This window comes from Pinus tabuliformis, chromosome 5_1 (assembly GCF_031772625.1).
Source record: "Pinus tabuliformis cultivar Carrire ecotype Pingquan chromosome 5_1, CPIR1, whole genome shotgun sequence".
In the NCBI taxonomy this organism is placed as follows: domain Eukaryota; kingdom Viridiplantae; phylum Streptophyta; class Pinopsida; order Pinales; family Pinaceae; genus Pinus; species Pinus tabuliformis.
The window spans coordinates 388,435,513-388,442,808 of NC_142305.1; the positions used below are offsets into that span (position 1 = coordinate 388,435,513).

At 29.9% G+C, this 7,296-nt stretch overlaps 1 long non-coding RNA gene across 1 annotated transcript; it reads left to right on the plus strand.

Annotated features, from left to right (window-relative positions):
• The first annotated feature begins 4,298 nt into the window (after positions 1 to 4,298).
• Positions 4,299 to 5,433, plus strand: LOC149165082 (uncharacterized). The gene is made up of 4 exons (XR_016260300.1): positions 4,299 to 4,585; positions 4,678 to 4,758; positions 4,844 to 4,878; positions 4,971 to 5,433. It is a non-coding gene; the product is annotated as an uncharacterized LOC149165082 (long non-coding RNA).
• Positions 5,434 to 7,296: the final 1,863 nt, after the last annotated feature.

Below are 7,296 nucleotides of genomic sequence, written 5' to 3' on the forward strand. Positions count from 1 at the left end.
GAATGAATGTTTTGATTAAGTTTTAAGTTTCATTTTCTTCAACCTAGGTTTTCGTTATTTAATATTTTTTGTTTTATTTATTTTTTATTTTACTTTTTTTAATTGTTATGATTTTGTATTTTTTATTTTTTAATTTTTAATTTGGTTTTTATTAGACAAATTTAATGGGGAACGCCCAAAAGCACCTCTTTTTAAGGGGGATGCTGAGGCACACCCTTTTTCAGGAGTATAGACTCCCACACTTGGGAAACACAACCCCTTGTGTCTCCCGGAGACTCCCCAAAAACGGTGAGTGGGGAAACACACCCCCAGTAGACTCCCCGTGCCAGGTGCGAGGGGTGCGTGCACCTGACTCTAGGGACGTGTGCCCGTGGAGCACTAGTTTTTTATTTATATATGGGAAGGTTAGCGTGAAGTAAAAATTTATTTGATGAATATGCACTAACTTGTCTTTACTTTTTTATTTATATGCAAAGGTCCGTAAGAGGTAAATTCTTGTGTGATGAAATTACACTTGTGAATGTTTTTTGATGTGTAGTTCCTATGGAATCTATTTATATGGATTGTTGGAATTTGTACTTATGCATACCTGGATTGTTGAAACTTGTACCAACTTGTTGAGTACCTTAGCATTATTACTACCAACTGTGACTTAAAATACATCCTAGAAGTCACTATCTTAGCACAACAAAATTTTAGAGAACTTGCAGACCTAGTATATTAAGAGTAAAAATAAAAATTCTACTACATCTCATTTTTTTTAATGGGGGTAAAGATTCATTATCTATAATATTATAACTTGAAATTGAGATCGAGAATTTATGTTTACCAAACATATTGTACATGACAATTAAAAAAAATACTAACACTCCAAGCTATGTTAGAAGTTAAATGCCACAAGGTTAGATGGTAATTAGAAAAAAAAATAGCAAATAGTGACAAAAGAGATTAAATATGCATGAAAGGTAAAATATTGAATAGTAATTTTTTTCAAACCATAGTTTAATCTAAAATATATATATGGGGTAAAAAAGATTAGTAGATAATAATTAGAACCTTTTAATCAATGATGTAATCAGATTCCATTTTTACTTGATAACCTAAAACACATACACACACAGATATATATATATATATATATATATATATATATAGATATATGGGGTAAAAAAGATTAGTAAGTAATAATTAGAACCTTTTAATCAATGCTGCAATCATATTTCACTTTTACTTGATAAGCTCTCGCACATATATAAAATTAATAGCCTTGCACTAAAGGTTATGTAGGCTCATCATTTTTAAAAATTATTTTTTTCAAAAATAAATAAATAATATTTTATGATAATATTGACTAATCATAAATAAATTATTAAATTAATTTAAAGTCAAGCTATTGATAATCTCATATTTAAAAAACATTAAGTAAACCTATTTCTTAAGAAAATATATTTTATTTAAAAAAAATAAGAATTCAAGTTTAGAAAAGATTACTCTATATATATGTAAATTATGATAATTTGATTTTTACTTTGAGAAATTTGAGAAAGATTTTTATTACGTAAACAAAGGAATTATATATATATATATATATATAAAACAATAAACAACAATTAAAAAATAAAAGAAACCAAATATTACATAATGAGACTTTAATAGAAATAAAATATAAAATTATGGGTTTTAATATTCATACCAAAATTTATAATATTTTGGAGAAGGCTTATTATTTTGTTTAATTTTTTTTTGAGTTTTTAGAAAAATTTACATTTAAAACAAGCAAGTGTGGCTTGTGGCTAATTATCAAGATTGAAAATTCATAATAAACCATATTGGTTGGTTCTAAAAAATTTTAAGATGCATTTACAAAAAATTCAAAACAAAAACTTATAATATATTAAATAATAAAAAATCTAAAAATAAAATGACACTTGCAAAATAGAAAGCTTCCATAAAAATATAAAATATAATTTTGAATTAATATAAAAAATACTAAATTTAAGGGAGGTGTATATCTCTATGTATGCCATTAAAATAATTATAATAAAAATTTGTATGTTCTAATAATATAATTAAGAATATATTAAAATATTACATTTGACATATAATAGGATTTTTATTTTTATTTTATTGAGTGTCGACATATAATTAAATTATATTTAATAGAATTAAAAAAATTAAAATTGTTAAAAAAATATTATATTTTATTTTGTAATATTAATCATAATTATGTGAAAGGATAATAAATTTTGAGATCTTAATTTGATTAATTTAAATATTTAAGTAATTTATATATTATATTATATAAAAAATAAAATAAATATTTTTAATGTGATACTAGATCGTTTAGTTTTTCTATACGTGGATTTAATAAAAAATATTAATAATTTTTATTTACTGGTTCGCATAGTCTTGGTATGGTCTAGTCCAGTAACACTCTATGACTGACTGTAAGGGTAAATATTAATTAAAATATTAAATTTATGAGAATTATAAATTTAAATTTATAATTTAAAACATTTTAAAATATTTTACATCATTTAACTAATAAAAAACTATAAACTTTACTAAAATTATATTTAAATTCAAAACTGCAAGCATCCTTGATTATATTGGTTACATAATTTTATTTAATATTAAATTATGTATTTAATATTAAACCATAAAGACTGCCATTACCAATTAATAATGTTAGTATTTCATTTTAAATTCAAGTCCGCATGCATCTTTGAATTGGTAATAATATTAATATTTCACTTGAAATTCAAGACCGCATGTATCTTTTAGTTGATAATAAAGTTAATATTTCACTTTAAATGCAAGACTGGTTAGATATTTTATTTTGGTTTAAACCACTTGGATTTCCATTACCAACTAATGGTGTTGATATTTGGCCTTGTTTACCAGTTTTGTTTTTCGTAACGTGAAGATGTACGGTTGTATATTAATTTTCGTCTGTGCTTCGTGACTCGACAACTTTGCCTTCAACACTGCTCCTCACCTGCTACTCTACAAGCATTTGCTTTTGTCTCTTTAAAAAGAGTGCATTGATTTTTTTTATTTTTTTGGTTGAATAGCCGTCAATGTCTTTATTCATTTGTTTTCGCTAATAGAGTTGAATCATAATTGCCTTGTTGTTTATAATGCCACTTTTTGGAAGTTTTTTTGGCGGGTTTTTAAGTTGAAATCCGACAGGAATTTATTGGAATCGCAAGTTTGATAGCTAGTTTCTGCACAATGAAAGCGTCCCAAGGGTTTTCGGGGTGCTGAATCCAAATATGCAGTTAAAAAACCATTTTAACTGCAACAAATCAAGATTTAACCTCAATTTCTTCCGCTGGATTCCGTCACCGGAATCTCCAAAAAGTCGCATTATAGACAACTCCTTTTGATATTTATTTATCTTGCTATTTATTTTTGAACATGATAGCTTTCCAAAATACATTAAAATAAAATTTTATAAACTAAAATTATGTATATCATTATTATTGTAAGAGTTCGCATATCAATGCATTGAACAATAATATGTTTAATTTGATATCCAATCACATTGAAAATAAATAAATAAAATTATTTTAAAAAAATAATAAATTTCAAAGTGCAATGTTTAATTATAGAAATTTTGTATATTTTATTTGGTTAAACCCAAATTAATATGAATTTGACCAAAAACCTAATTCATTATCCATGGTTTGGAACAGAGATAATAATAAAACCCAAATTTATTTGTGTGTATTTAACGTTTATTATATGACTATCAATTTTGATTCTTAAATAATTTCAAAATTTATTTATGTGGTTTTAATAGTCTTTTTATATGCTTTTAAGTTTTTTTTGTTCATTAGTTTTTTTTATTATATCAATTTTTTTGTAATATTTAATTAATTGTTTTAAAATTTAATAGATTTTGTTGTTTGCAAAATTTATACAATCCAGACTTACAATCTTCAATACACTAAATTCATTTAAGTGTTAAAAGATATCTCATTGGGTTAAAAATTCATACAAGGAGAGCCCCTACCGTTCCTCCGTAACACCCTAAACATTACAAAAGAAATAATAATAATAAAAAAATTATTTATCACCTCTAAACTTACGAATTATCACATGAATTATTTACTATGTTTAGGTGGCGTTGAGGTTTTCATTCGACACGTTCAATTGGTTTTTGATATGTGATATTAAATACACAAAACCCGCTTTAAGGCCTCTGCCATGCATTAAAGAGGCACATGGCCTCACTCTAGTCATTGAACCCGTCACTCTGCTCTGGTGTAAATGCACTGGGTACATCTCTCCACGCAGCGCGATCTGGGACTGTCCTTTGGCATGCCTCCATTTATCGCTGAGACTTTGGCTCGACATCTGTTCTCGCTTACATCTGTCGATCTGTATGGGGGAAATTCAACGGTGGAGTAGTTTTAGGTTTGTTCCAAGTACCCCGCCTCCGACAGGATGGAGAGTCATTTGCACTCGAGAGTTTTCTGGTTCGACTGCTCTGCAATACATTCAGCTACCAGGTGTTCAATTTGTCCTGCAACTTGTTGCTCGAGAGCCATGGTCACGGCTGGCAGTTCTTCTCGGAAAAGTAATGAAACACATATCGTATTTATACAGTTTGCTCCATAATAATTGTTTCTCGTCTGGTTTATTGCCTCATGGATGATAATGGTTTGGCAGGTAACCCTACAAGTCCAGGGGCATCGCCACACTGTTCTGTTTCATTGAGGCTTAATGAAATTTGAAGCCGGCCACAGAAAGGTGAGATTACACTCCACGACATCGTTTCTCAGTTTTGTTTAGTTATTTTTGCTTGCTATTAATGTTGTTTTCTCATACCATGCAGGCAGACTGTATCCAGATGGAACCTTCAGTGTTCAGGTGAGGTTTCCCGTTGGCTACTCTGTTCTTTAATTATTTCCTTTATGCATATATTACATACCTTAGATAATGATATGTTGGTGTTGTCGCAGGTAACGTGCTTCCCTTATCAGGGTTCTTATGGAGTCAGTCCTGCGCCTTCCAAGGTCCTCAGTAGTGATACATTACTCGGATTTTTTCAAGTTGGAACTATTCATCGAAAACTCACCCAGTTTATTTGCTATGGTTTTGATGCCTGCGATAAATCGCTTGGCAGAGGTTTTCGGTCGAAGCCTACCTGGTTCCTAAATTTTACCGGGAAGACTTTGTAAACAGTTAATGCCGATTTAGTTAGTTGCAAAGTTGATTTAGGTTGCTTTACTTTCTATGTTCGAAACACTGTTTTTTTTTAATTTATGGGTACAAAACTCCTTTGGAACAGTTAATATTTCGATGTATTCAGAATTTGAGGGCTTTCAAGAATTTGAGGGTTTTTTAAGAATTCCAGGGTTTATTCCCCATTTTTTATTTTATCTCTGTTTGGGTTGTATGCAATACACCTCTGCTGCTGTAAGATTTCGGTCATAAACTTTACTTATTTTAATGATATTGCATATATATAGCTTTTCCATTAATCGCCTACGGAAGGGTTTTATTGCTCCATATGATTGTTTATCGTATTTGTTAATATCTGCTTATGTTTTTTTATTTTATTTAATGCTTCTATTAATCATTTACGAGGATAGTTATACTTTGAGGATTAACCTAGTTATTTTGTTATACTCTGATTAAGCGGAATCTCTGTTTCTTGAGTACTTAACTAAACAATTTACTTACTTTTAGTTGACGGAATTATGGTTTAAAATTTACAGTTTATTCCACAGAAGAAATCGAGAATGTTTTCTTTCCCGTTTTTACATCTGCATAATATAAATAGAAAAGCAAGAGCCGAATGGTCCTTTGGACTTCATGAGTTGCTAGCCTTATAGCTTTACTGTATAATTACACTTGTTTTTGTGCTATGAATTCCTTTCAGTTCATGTACAAAGCATGAGATTTATTTGTTCGATTAATAAAGAAATTTTCTATTTGACCTTGTTCTATTATAATTTTCAATATACTTTCCATAACCATCTAATGAGTTATCCTATTATTGTAAGCAAACATTTACTCCATTATTCTATCACCATCATTACTTAAATAAAAACTATTTTAAACATTTACTCCATTATTCTATCACTATCATTACTTAAATAAAAGCTATAAACATTTACTCCATTATTCTATCACTATCATTACTTAAATAAAAGCTATGTTACTTACTCTCATTAATTTATCAGTGTAAAATCCCAAAGATATTTGGAAAATCCCAAAGATATTTGGAAAGTCTCTCCTTCCATCCACTATCTGGCAATCATGTCCACACTCTTCCATCCACAAGTCTCTCCTTCCATCCACTATCTGGCAATCATGTCCACACTCTTCCATCCACTATCTGGCAATCATGTCCACACTCTTCCGTGAGCACTTTCTGTTCTTCACACTGGATTAGAGTCAGCGCCTCATTGTCCAGCCTCAAGCTCTGTACCTTCTTTTCACTATATTTGAGTAATTTTCCCACTGGTTTATTCCATCTTGCTCTAAGATAGCTTTTTCCTCCTCTCTATATTTCTCTTTCTAGACATAGGGTAATTGTTTCTTGGCAACTTTTTCTTTTAACTATTGCAAAACAATTTATTTTTATTAACATGTTAGTTAAGTAACTAATTATAACCTCGTCGTTCCAGCCTTAGTCATTATCATAGAGTAAAATACATTCATGCATCAAGTCATAAACTTGAACTTAATGACTACAATAACCTGAACTTAATGACCACAATAACCTTTTCCAGGTAGCTTGAGGTGTTACATACCCCCATATGAGGTGTTACATACCCCCCATATGAGGAACATCGTTCTTGGTGTTTTGTTGTTTTTAAGAAAATAGCACTGGATAAGTTTCCCGCATAAATCCTTTCTCTTCCCAAGTGACCTCATTCGGGCCAAAGTGCTTCCACTGGGCTTTAACCTGGGTGATGGTTCGCTTCCGCAAGGTGGTTTCTCTCCGATCGAGAATACGAAGAGGTTCTGCCAGCAACTCTCCTTCCGGTTTGACCTGCACAAACAAAATTTATAATCATAATTTCTTCAAAAAACAGTTTATCCCATAACATATGTATTGCCTTAACTGATTAATTGAATATTATATGATGTGGGTTGTACATATATTTTTTTAGCAACGAAACATGGAAAACATTGTGGATCCGAATATGGCTTGATAACAGAAGCTTATATGCTACTAGTCCAATCCGCTCCAAGAATTGAAAAGGTCCACAGTATCGGGGTGCTAATTTAGCACAACCTTTCCACTGTAAGGAACTTTTTCTGAGCTTTACTCTT